At 38.9% G+C, this 12,783-nt stretch overlaps 1 long non-coding RNA gene across 1 annotated transcript; it reads left to right on the top strand.

Annotated features, from left to right (window-relative positions):
- The first annotated feature begins 3,192 nt into the window (after positions 1 to 3,192).
- On the top strand, positions 3,193 to 6,568 carry LOC129619740 (uncharacterized). The gene is made up of 3 exons (XR_008698073.1): positions 3,193 to 3,255; positions 3,570 to 3,908; positions 6,123 to 6,568. It is a non-coding gene; the product is annotated as an uncharacterized LOC129619740 (long non-coding RNA).
- The last annotated feature ends 6,215 nt before the right edge of the window (positions 6,569 to 12,783 follow it).

Genomic DNA, 12,783 nt, shown 5'->3' with positions numbered 1-12,783 from the left:
GGACTGTAGCCCGCCAGGCTCCTCTGTCCATGGGATTCTCCAGGCAAGAATACTGGAGTGGGTTGCTGTGCCCTCTGTCAGGGGATCTTCCCAACCCAGGGATCGAACCCTTGCCTCTGACGTTGCCTGCATTGGCAGGTAGGTTCTTTACCACCGGCACCACCTGGGAAGCCCAGAAAGTATTCTACGAATCCATTATTTCTGGTCTGCTGTAACTCTTGGGGGTCTTGTGTGACTTCCTCCTTTGTCCTGCAACAACAGAAGCATTCCAATTGGGCTTCTTTAAGTTTCTGGCTGTTCCTAAATGAGCCCAAACACACAAAGCTCTTCAAAGTACAGTTGGTTTTCAAAGGTGAAGATTCTCTATTCATGTACTTATATCTTGTGACTTGCATTGATTATTCTCCACAAAGCATGAAATAGAACAGTAAGACCTACCCCAGGATGTGGATGATCTAAAATCAAAGAAATTGCTTGTTGTCTTGGAAAAACAGGGAGAATACCCAAGGGTTACCCTGGAGACTAGAATGGATTTTCCTCTACTCTCTTTCCTGGCACTTGGCTTTTAGCTGGCTCCCCAATTCCCCCTTTACAGAAAGGAGGCCTCTGTTGCCTGAAGTAAATGCTGAGTGAGAACACACCAGGGCAGGAGATGTAAGTTTGTCTACATGGTGGATAGCTAATGTCCTTCAGCAGTGTTTATAGCATTCAGGCGGTACGTTCTGGGCAGAAGCTATAGAAGTGTGGACCAATATGCTTCTCTGGGTCAGACAGGCAGAAAACATCATTCTATTTCATAACAACAGAACCTCCTTAAAAGGTGGCCTTGAAATGATGGAGGGAGGCGTGCAGTTGCATAGTTATTTCTTGTTTCCCTCAAATACAGTCCTAATATTCTTCTCTAAACTTTCTATATAAAGGCTACAGTGCATTTGTTTTTTTTTTCCCCTCCTCTTTTCTCTGAGAATGAGTATTTGCCAGGATAGCTTTCATGGGTGAAAGAGACTTCAAGCTTCTCATTTGCATTATGGTGTTATGTTCTTTCATAGTTTCATGAACAATAACCTCCCACTTCTCCACAGGCTGATGGGATAATTTGCTCTGCTGAAGAGATGAAAACTAAAATGTAGAGGGTTTTTTTTTTTTTTTTTTTTTAAAGCATGTGGTTCAATGGAAAAGCTTCCAGCAGTGCCAGCACTGAAGTTTCAGGTCTTTTAGATTATAGGCTGGGATAAAAGGTCTTCCGGTTAAGAAGACTATGTACAATCCACACGATCGATACATTGAGACTTCAAATCCTCGAACAATATAGCTGTTTCTCCTGGGGTTTCCTAGTACTGATGCCAGGAGAGAGAGAAACACATCTAGCAGACTTGGTTTCAACTTTGCCTGCCAAGGTAGACCCTCCCCCTGCCCTTTTCTTCACTTGTTACCTGTTATTTCACAAATTTTCTTAATGAATTGCAGTCCTGGTGGTTGGGAAAAGGTAGATTGTGGAAGACTGCCCTTGAGAGATATTTAGCCCTGAGTTTCATTTAGGGTCCTGACTTCTTCTCTGGTGCCCCCTGTCGGTGGTACATTTGAAAGCTGCAGCACGTAGTTCTGTCCGTTCATACTGTGCTTTGAAAGCTACATTCTCAAGGAGAGCCATGGGAACGGAGAGAAAAATTTGGGTTTTTATGACGTCCTTTCTAGAGATACTGTCTTTTAATACACTCTCCTGTAGTTGAAGGACTGTTCTATGCAGCTTTTGTCTCTAAGACTGTTTAAGGGAGACCACTGGCTCACCCTGCTCTAGGAAAGATTAAAGGCAAAAGAAGGGGGCGGCAAAAGATGGGGTGATGGGATGGCATCACCGACTCCGTGGACATGAATTTGAGCCAACTCTGGGAGATAGTGGAGGACAGAGGTGCCTAGCGTGCCGCAGTCCATGGGGTTGCAAAGAGTTGGACATGACTTAGCAACCGAACAACACCAGCAAGGGGCTGGTCAAGAGAAACGTTCCTTCCTTTTTCTAACACTGTCTTTTGAACACCTCCCAGGGAAAGAAAAAGTTACGATGGTCCCTAGGATACTTTTATTGGTGTTCACAGGAGAGTCTGGTACCTCTAGGAAAGCATAATGCCAAGAACCAGTAATAAGCAGTCTACTTTAGATTAATCTTGGGTGTTTGTTTGCTTCTGAGTGAATGACTCATGAAATATTCTAATGGGAGCATTCGATAATCATTACTGTTGTGTTTGCTGTAGAAAATGCCATAATCTTAACAGATGTTATTCATATTTGTGGAAATGCCTAATGCTTTTTTTTGACTCTCACTGAAGTCTCAGACTTTGTAGCACTGAAATCTGCAATAAGCATTGGGCACAGCTGACTTCCATGCCGCTGCCTCTCATTTGCAATCCACCCACCCCTGCAGCCATAGGAGAAGTGTTGCCATCTCTTTGACACATCAAAACACCTCCTAGGACGGAACACCAGGGGAGTAGATGAGATACACGTGTGGCTGGTGCGAGACTATACCATATTTCTTTTTGAAAAAGCTTCTTCTGTACTCGATACCTCATTTTCTCCAGAATTAAACAAGGCTTCTTGCTGAATTAAATCTGCTGTGCAGCAGTTTCAGTTAGAATAAGACTAGGCTGTGGTAATGAATAGACCCGTTTTCCATTTCTTCCGACAGTTCTAATGATGTTTGTATGTTTTGAAGCTGTATTATTAATACTTTAAAATTTTGTCTTCCTGATCTGTTGAAACCTTTGATGAAGCGACCCACTTTATCTCATGTAGAGTTCCTCGTCTTAAAGTTTATTTTGTGTTTGTAGTTTATACCTCCAAATGAGAAACCAGCTTTCTTTCTGTTGGTTCTTGCCTGGTGTATCTCCCACACCGCCACCCCCCTACCTCCACCCCCGCCCCCCGCCCGCCTTCTCTTCTAGTATAGCATTCAACCTTTCTGTATTCTGACAGTTTTGGATGAGTCGGTTTAAGATCTCCCTGATTTTTGGTATGGTGAGTGATTTTTAACTAAAATCTGTGAATTTTGAGTGTTAGATCAGGAGGTATTATTTAAACCTTCTGTCTCACACCTCTCTGGAAGGGGAAATGGTGGCAGAGGGTGAAGCAGCCGCATTCAGGGTGGAGTTCTAACTCCCTGCTAGGTCTACATAGATACTTCATTGGCTGGGGGATTGGAGTGTCTTCTTAGTGTTCCCACCTCAGGTCAATGGCAGTGATGAAAATAGTGACTTTCCTGTAAGCCTCCTTGACATTTGGTTGCTACACGGTGGGCTAAAAGTCCATACCCTTCATGTGGTCTACTTTGATATTATGGAGCATTGAGCTCCTTTCCACCCAGCAGGGACAAAGTTCCAGTCCCCTATTTGTCCTCTCTGGCACCAGATCTGAGGGTGGGGAGACTGGGGCACGTCCCTGTAGCCTGCTATGGGTGCAAGTCCAGGCTCTCTGTTCCACTTTTGCTGCCATGTGTGGGGCCCCAGTTTTTACTGTGGTGTTTGTCTGAAAGTTTTCTTTATTGCTAAACCTTATTTTTGCTTCTTTGGCTACAGAGAGCAGAGTTTTGCAGATGCTTTTTGGCTTTTCCTTGTTGGTGTTTCTGGGTTGCGGACTTCCTCAGCAACAATTCTGAGATCTGTAAAGTGTGGATGAAAATGTTATTCACTCAGTCATATCTGACTTTCTGCCATCTCATGGACCAAAGCCTGCCAGGCTCCTCTGTCCATGGGATTCTCCAGGCAAGAATACTGGAGCAGGTTGCCATTTCCTCCACCAGGAGACCTTCCCATCCAGAGATCTGTGAAGCAAAAGAAAAACCTGGGAATGTGCCATTGTGTTGTTTCTTGCATCTCAGTGCTCTGAGCTGAGCTGACTTCTCTCTACCTTTCAAGGTTGTCTTACGTTTTTTTTTTATACAAGATCCGATTAATACTTAGTAGGAGGAGTAGGGAAAAGTTAGTCTCCTCTATATTCCTGGAAGAGGCAGTCTCCAATGTGTCTCTCTACAATGTATAATTTTAACACACTTAAATGTGTTTCTGAAAACATTTAGCTTTTGTTTTTTAAAAATCTGTTCTGAAACTAAATGGAAGCCTCTAAATGGAACATTCAGTAATTTAGCATTTAAATATAATAACTCCTGATACAATTATATATACTGTACTGTCTTATTATGGGCTTTCAGCTTGTTACCTCTCTTATTTATTTCCTTTTTCCTTAATTTTCTCATTTGTTTTTTCATTTACCTGTTTAGAAATTATATACTCTATTTCTATTTTTTTATGGTGACAATATGCCTTTTTAAACTATTAAAGGCTACATTTATTTAATATTTTGGGGGGCTTCTCTGGTGACTCAGTGGTGAAGAAGTGACTCAGTGGTGAAGAATCTGCCTGCCAATGCAGGAGACATGAGTTCAATCCCTGGTCCAGGAGGATCCCATATGCTGTGTAGCAGCTAAGCTCCTATGCCACAACTACTGAGCCTGGGCTCTAGAGCCCGGGAACCACAAGTAGTGAGCCCACAGCCCACAATGACTGAAGCCCATATGCCCTAGAGCCCGTGCTCCACGAAGCTTGCAGACTACAACGAAGCGTAGCCCCCACTTGCAGCAACTAGAGAAAAGCCTGTGCAGCAGTGTAGACCCAACACAGCCTAAATAAATAAACAGTTGTTGTTGTTTAGTCACCAAGCTATATCCTACTCTTCAAGACCCCACGGACTGCAACATGCCAGGCTTCCCTGTCCTTCACCATCTCCCCAAGTTTGTCCAAGTTCATGTCCATTGCATTGGTGATGCCATCCAACCATCTCATCCTCTGTCACCCTCTTCTCCTTCTACCTTCAATCTTTCCCAGCATCAGGGTTTTATTCCCAAAGAATTAGCTGTTATCATCCAAAGTATTGGAACTTCAGTTTCAACATCAGTCCTTCCAATGAGTATTCAGGGTTGATTTCCTTTAAGATTGACTGGTTTGATCTCCTTGCTGTGTCCGGGGAACTCTCAAGAGTCTTCTCCAGCACCACAATTCGAAAGCAACAATTCTTCGGCGCTCTGCCTTCTTTATGGTCTAGCTCTCACAACCATATGTGACTACTGGAAAGACAATAGCCTTGACTATACGGACCTTTGTCGGCAAAGTGATATCTTTGCTTTTAAATACACTGTCTAGGTTTGTCATAGCCTTCCTGCCAAGAAGCAATCATCTCCTAATTTCATGGTTGCAGTCACTGTCTGCAGTGATTTTAGAGACCAAGAAGAGGAAATCTGTCACTGCTTCTACCTTTTTCCCTTTTATTTGCCATGAAATGATGGGACTGATGCCATAATCTTAGTTTTTTTTATATTAAGTTTTTAGCCAGCTTTTTCACTCTCCTCTTTCACCCTCATCAGGAAGTTCTTTAGTTCCTCTTTACTTTCTGCCATTAGAATGGTATCATCCATATATCTGAGGTTGTTGATATTTCTTCTGGCAATCTTGATTCCAGCTTGTAACTCATCCAATCTGGCATTTCTCATAATGTGCTCTGTGTGTAAGTTAAATAAATAGGGTGACAATAAACAGCCTTGTCATACTCCTTCTCAATCCTGAACCAGTCAGTTGTTCCCTACAAGGATCTAACTATTGCTTCCTGACGCACATACAGGGTTTTTTTTTTTAATAAATAAAATTATTAAAAATAATTAATACCTCTTGCCTTCTCAGATAACATAGATGATGTTAGACTCCTTAACTCTATTCACCTTTTGTTTCATTAATTTTTTTGGTGGTTTTATATTTTAATTGTCTTATTTATTCTACAACACATTGTTATTATAGGTTTGAATATTAAGATTTATTTAACTGCGCTAATCGATTTACATGTTATTCATTTCTTCTTAGAGCTCAGACCATTCTTCTGTGATCACTTGTCTTCTTCCTGAAATGCATCCTACCAAATTTCTTTTAGTGAAAAACAGCTGAGTATAGATATCTTGGATTCTGTTTTTCTGAAAATGTTCTGTCTCTGTTCCTGATAGATATTTTTGCTAGGTACATAAGTGGATAATCTGATTTCAATCGATTAAATAATCAGTCTAATTTCTTTGCTTTGTTCTTCATCAGGTTTACTACGGTGTGTCTGAGGTCTTTTTGCATCTGTGTATTGGAGTGCTTCCATGGTTCTGGACAAGTTTTTAACCACCATCCATTTAAATATTACCTCTTCTTTCTATGTCTCATTTTGACACTAAACAGTTGTATGTAATGTTTTTTCACTTTGTTTATATCTCTTAACCTTCATTCTTATGTCTCATCTCTTTGTCTGTCCATGCTATCTACAATCTGGATAATTTCTTCATTTTCCAGTAGATATTTTCCAGTTCACAAATTCTCTTCTCATTTATTTTTTGTTAAACCTCCCTACTGTGTTTTAAAATCTCACATCTAGAAGTCATGTTTATTTGTTTTGAATATGCTTTGTCTGTCTCACATGTATTTCGTAGCTTTAAAAAGTTTCTTTGTATACCTGTGGCGGATTCATTTTTATATTTGGCAAAACTAATACAGTTATGTAAAGTTTAAAAATAAAATAAAATTTAAATTAAAAAAAAAAGACAGAAATCAGAAAAAAAAATAAAGATAGACTTGCAGTTAAAAAAATAAAAATAAAAATAAAAATAGCTCTCATGAAAAAAAAAAAAGAAGAACGTTAAACATAATTATTTTATAGTCTCTGTCTGAAAATGCCCCTTCTTATTCAAAGTTCTTTCAGTCTATTTTCTTTTTGCTGTTTCTCAATCATGATGCTTCTTTCTTTTTGTTTTTAGTTTCTGTTTGTGAACTGCTGATGTTCTCTGACATGAGAGGAGTTTCTTTGAGAGGATTTTCATTTGCTTTTGTCTGACAACCAGGGAAAATTCAATTCTGGAATGTCTAATTTTCTTCCAAACATGAGGAAGTGTACATTTGTCCTGTGGATGTTGGTGAGGATTGGTTTGTATTTCCAAATTCTCAGTGATGATTTTTCCCTTTCATTCAGCACTAAGTTTTGAGATGTACTTTTTCAGGTCTCCAGGGATGAGGGGCAAAGGGTTATATTTGTTTTTCTTTCTTTCTTTCTTCTTTTAAATTTAACCATAGTTGGTTTATAATCAACTGTGTTAGTTTCAAGTGTGCAGCTTCAGGTTCTTTTCCATTAAAGATTATTACAAGGTATGAATATAGTTCTGTGCGATGTACAGTAAATCCTTGGTGTGTATCTATTAATCCCATATTCTTAATTTATCCCTCCCATTTTCCCTTCCCCCTTCAGTAAACAAGTTTGTTTTTTATGTCTGTGAGTCTGTTTCTGTTTTGTAAATAAGTTGATTTGTATTATGTTTTTTAGATTCCACATATAAGTACTATTATATAATATTTATCTTTCTTGGCCTGACTTACTTCACTTAATGTGATAATTTCTAGGTTTATCCATGTTGCTGCAACTGGCATTATTTCATTCTTTTTATGGATAAGTAATATTCCATCATATATATGTATCATATCTTCTTAATGCAGTCATCTGTTGATGTACATTTGTGTTCCTTCCACTTTTGGCTATTGTAAATAGTGCTGCTATGAACATTGGTGTACATATATCTTTTTGAATTACAGATTTCATCTTTTTCAGATATATGGCCAGGAGTAGGATTGCTAGATCATATGGTAATTCTTTTTAGTTATCTAAGGAACCTCCAGACTTTTTCTATAGTGGCTGCACCAATTTACATTCCCACTGACAGTGTAGGAGAGTTCCCTTTCTCCAGTATATTTGGTTGACTGTTCACTAAGGATTTATCTCTTTGATGTTACATGGTGTTACAATCTCCAATATTTTATGAGTTTATGAAAACTGAAGTTTAATATTAGCTAGTTCAGCAAATGATCTGAGGGTTAAAGTTGGCTTCCATGTTCTGCCTACTTTGAAGTTTAGTTCTCAATTAGAATGCTTTTCACTTGAGAATTTATTTTTGCCAGCTTATTGTTCCTGTTATAGATATTTAAACATATTTATTATACTCAGGATGGAGAAGGCAATGGTACCCCACTCCAGTACCCCTGCCTGGAAAATCCCATGGATGGAAGAGCCTGGTAGGCTGCAGTCCATGGGGTCGCTGAGGGTCGGACACCACTGAGCGACTTCACTTTCACTTTTCACTTTCCTGCATTGGAGAAGGAAATGGCAACCCACTCCAGTGTTCTTGCCTGGAGAATCCCAGGGACGGGGGAGCCTGGTGGGCTGTCGTCTATGGAGTCACACAGAGTCGGACACGACTGAAGTGACTTAGCAGCAGCAGCTTAGCAGCAGCATTATACTCAGGATGATTAGTTATTTTCAGTCAAAAATTGTTCCAGGTATTCAGCCTGCCATGCTACCAGAAACAGAAGTAAAGCCATATTTGAATTTGAACCATAATAATTTACTGGCCCTATTTGGAGCACATTCTTTCCACTGGTCAAGATTTTCTTTATTGTCTTATGTCTTAACTTATGGTGATCCCTTCCATTATTTTTCTTTTTATTCTCCTTTGCCTATACAAAGCATGCGAATTCTGATGTGTAAATGTGCAGTGTGTATATTTCTGACCTCTGGGAAGACGTTGTAATAGCTGAAGAGTAAGGGCACTTATTTTGTCTTTTTAATTCATTTTATTTAGTAAAAATAAAGTTCCTAATGAATCTTTGATTTAGTATGTATTTGGCTAAGTAGTGTCTTCCATAAGGTTTTAAGAGTATTATTTTAGCAGTATTCCTGAGTAAGCTCAAGTAAGTTAGCAATACATATTTTTAAAGACCAAAGTAAAGTTGATTTAGTTTCCTCACTTAAGAAACTGAAAGTGTTGATTAAAGTCTTAATTTGAAAATCTTTAAAATCTGTTCCTATATAAACACTGGGATGTGTAGGTTTTACTTCAGTATAAGGTTTTATAGAGGCATTAGATTTGTTCAAAAACCTGAAGTATAAGCCACTTAAAACAGAACTTAGATGCTTATGTTACTAGAAACTTGATATAACTTCTGAAAAGATGGTTTTTCAAAAACTCATTCATCATAAAATGCTCAAAGTTCATTCATCATGAGTACTTTATGTCATTCTTTAAAAAAAAGAAAAAAAAAACCAACTTTTTCAGAGATTCAAATTTCTGCAAGGCGCATTGTGATATGTCCATATGGTACATTTTGCAGCTAACAAAAGGAGAAGGAAATAGCATCCTAATCTGTTTCATTCATTCATCTGCTCTCTTTATTTCATTTGGGAGGATTTTCAACAGAAAAAGCTTCAGTGATGGTGGAAGCTGCAGAAATAACGTTGGGAATGCATTATTGGATGCAAATTTTGGAGAAAGGTTAGGAGGCTAAGTAATTCTTCCTGTTTTGCTTTGCATAACTAAGCCTATGTTCCTATCAGAAAGAGAGAGAGGTTTTCCTATAGTATTTTCTGTAAGGGGGAATAAAGCCCCAGGAATTTTATTTTTTGCAGTAGGGGATTCAGGTTAAAGTGTTAACAGAGTATTTGGGTAAACTTTTATAGAAAATGATATAACTCGTAAAGTACACCAAGGCAGTTTAATGAGCAGTTAAACCAGCACTGTCCCATAAAAATATATTTCAAACCAGATATGTAATTTTAAACTAATAGTCACATTAAAAAAGATAAAAGCAAACAGGTAAAAGTAACTTTTATACTATATTTTATTTTATCTAATATATCTAAAATATTATCATTTCAGGGTATAAAGAATAAAAAATTATTGAGAGTTTCTACTTTTTTTGTACTGTCTTCAAAATCCAATATAAATTTTATACTTACAGAACACATGAACTAATATGGAAATATTTTATCTGCATTTAGAGTCCATAAAACATACAAGAGAAAAAATAGATTCATATCTAAGTTACCCCAAAATACTTAAAATTTTCTAACAACTGAAATGAATAAGTTTTGAAATTTACATCTAAATAAATTAAAATGACAGAAAATCGAAATCACACTAGTTATATTTTAACTATTCCACAGCCTCATGTAGCTAGAGGCTGCTGTATTGGACAACACAGCTCTAAGCCAGAGTTAGATTTGAGAAAAAAAACCTTATTTAATACATACAAATGAGGTTAGCCTCATGTTGCTGCTGATGACTTGGCAAACTAATATAATTTATATAAAGTTGTGTAAACAGGGCATTTTTTATAGTGATCTTGTCCTCAAGACTAAAAATTCTATGCTAATTTTGGCAGGAACATAGATGCAGTGACTTGTTCCAGATTTGCTATTTCCAGGCTAATCAGAGTCAGAGCTCACAGTCAGCAACAGCCAAGCAAAATCTAGGTTAGGCACTGGGCTTGGGTCAGAACCCCAGGGTTCAAAGTCAAGAGTGGGGTGAGGCAGTAGCAGTAACGTAACAGAGACAAGAGGTTTGCCTTTTGCCCGACAAGGCTCAGAAGCTAGTCTTGTAAACCCCTGCTGCCCAATCAGTCTTCTGTCAGGTCCAGGGAAACGTGTGCAGCTGGTAGGAAACCAAAATAATCAAATAATTGCACCATTCATTCATCTATCTATTTAGTCAGTCATTGACCCATCTACCCACCTTATGAAGAATATTATGCCTTCCAGGCTTTGTATTAGTGGTGACTTATCCAAGATCACCAGAAAAAGATATTTTGATATTCCAGCATTACATGTAGGATTTTGAACGGGCAAGAAAAGACTACACACACATCGGCTAAAATTCCCCATTTGTGTAGCCATGCTACAGTATGTAACAAGAGTGAGGTTATTTTATGAAACAGGAGCAGAAGGCAAGTGTCTTTGCATAGCTTCTCCCTTCTGCTTATCCACGTTGGGCAAAATATAGCCCCTGACAATTTCTTCTTAGCTAAGATCTTGCCAGAATAAGAATGAAGATTGGTTTTCTGTCAGGCACAACTCTTTTTACTTACATTTACAACACTGTTTTAGAAGAATTACATGAACATTGTTGGTACTTCCATTGCCTTGCAATGCAGGGGATACAGGTTCGATCCCTGATCTTGGAAGATCCCACATGCCATGGAGCAACTAAGCCTGTTTGCCACAAATACTAAGCCTGAGTGCCTAGAGTCTGAGCTTCACACACAGAAAAGGCTTCCCGAGTGGTGTAGTGGTAAAGAATCCGCCTGCCAATGCAGGAGACACAGGAGATGTGAGTTCAATCCCTGGGTCGGGAAGATCCCCTGGAGCAGGAAATGGCAACCTACTCCAGTATTCTTGCCTGGGAAATTCCATGGACAGAGGAACCTAATGGACTGTAGTCCATGGGGTTGCAAAGAGTTGGACACCGCTTAGGAACTAAACATGCACATACTACAAACATTAGAGTTTTTCAGTTCTTGAACCAACCAGGGCATCCGCAACTGGCCATATTTGTCATTGCCCTAGACACTCTGAATTCTGATCTCAGTGACCTGCAAAGTCTATTTCTCCATTGATATTGCTCAATTTTGTTGATGTTGTTTCTCTAACCAATTTCTTTTTATTCTTTGACCAGAATGTACAATAGAATCTGGGAGAAAGAAGGTGGGAGAGGACTTGGATTAACTAAATTTTTTATTGATCACCTAGAAAAACCAGCATTCAAAATGGAAATTAAAATCAACATGAAACAGAAAATTATTTTTCTTAAATACCTGAGTTGGTCTACCTAAGATTAGTTATCAGTTCAGTTCGGTTCAGTTGCTCAGTCACATCCGACTCTTTACGACCCTATGGATTGCAGCACACCAGGCTGCCCTGTCCATCACCAACTCCCAGAGTTTACTCAAACTCATGTCCATTGAGTCAATGATTCCATCCAACCATCTCATTCTCTGTCATCCCCTTCTCTTCCCACCTTCAATCTTTCCAGCATCAGGGTCTTTTCAAATAAGTCAGTTCTTTGCATTATGTGGCCAAAGTATTGGAGCTTCAGCTTCAGCTTCAGCATCAGCATCAGTCCTTCCAATGAACACCCAGGACTGATCTCCTTTAGAATGGACTGGTTGAATCTCCCTGCAGTCCAAGGGACTTCTCAAGCATCTTCTCCAACACCACAGTTTAAAAGCCCTTCGGCGCTCAACTTTCTTTATAGTCCAACTCTCACATCCATACATGACTACCGGAAAAACCATAGCTTTGACTAGACAGACCTGTGTTGGCAAAGTAATGTCTCTGCTTTTTAATATGCTGTCTAGGTTGGTCATAACATTCCTTCCAAGGAGCAAGCGTCTTTTTATTTCATGGCTGTAGTCGCCATCTGCAGTGATTTTGGAGCCCAAGAAAATAAAGTCTCTCACTGTTTCCATTGCTTCCCCATCTATTTCCCATGAAGTGATGGGACCAGATGCCATGATCTTAGTTTTCTAAATGTTGTGTTTTAAGCCAACTTTTTCACTCTCCTCTTTAACTTTCATCAAGATGCTCTTTAGTTCTTCTTCACTTTCTGCCATAAGGGTGGTGTCATCTGCATATCTGAGGTTATCGATATTTCTCCTAGGAATCTTGATTCCAGCTGGTGCTTCATCCAGCCCGGCATTTCACATGATGTACTGTGCATATAAGTTAAATAAGCAGGGTGACAATATTTATACTTGTTCCCATTTGGAATTGTCCAGAATTTTCAAGTATCCTCATGACCACCCATCACTACATCATATTGATAGTAAACCCTGATCCAAAATCATCTAGAGGTAATAGGTATTTTCCTGTGAGGGATTTGGTGTGTAGAAGTGA

This window comes from Bubalus kerabau, chromosome 9 (genome assembly GCF_029407905.1).
Source record: "Bubalus kerabau isolate K-KA32 ecotype Philippines breed swamp buffalo chromosome 9, PCC_UOA_SB_1v2, whole genome shotgun sequence".
NCBI classification, from domain to species: domain Eukaryota; kingdom Metazoa; phylum Chordata; class Mammalia; order Artiodactyla; family Bovidae; genus Bubalus; species Bubalus kerabau.
The sequence above is the reverse complement of the archived record's forward strand: the minus strand, read 5'-3'. Positions and strand labels throughout refer to the sequence as shown.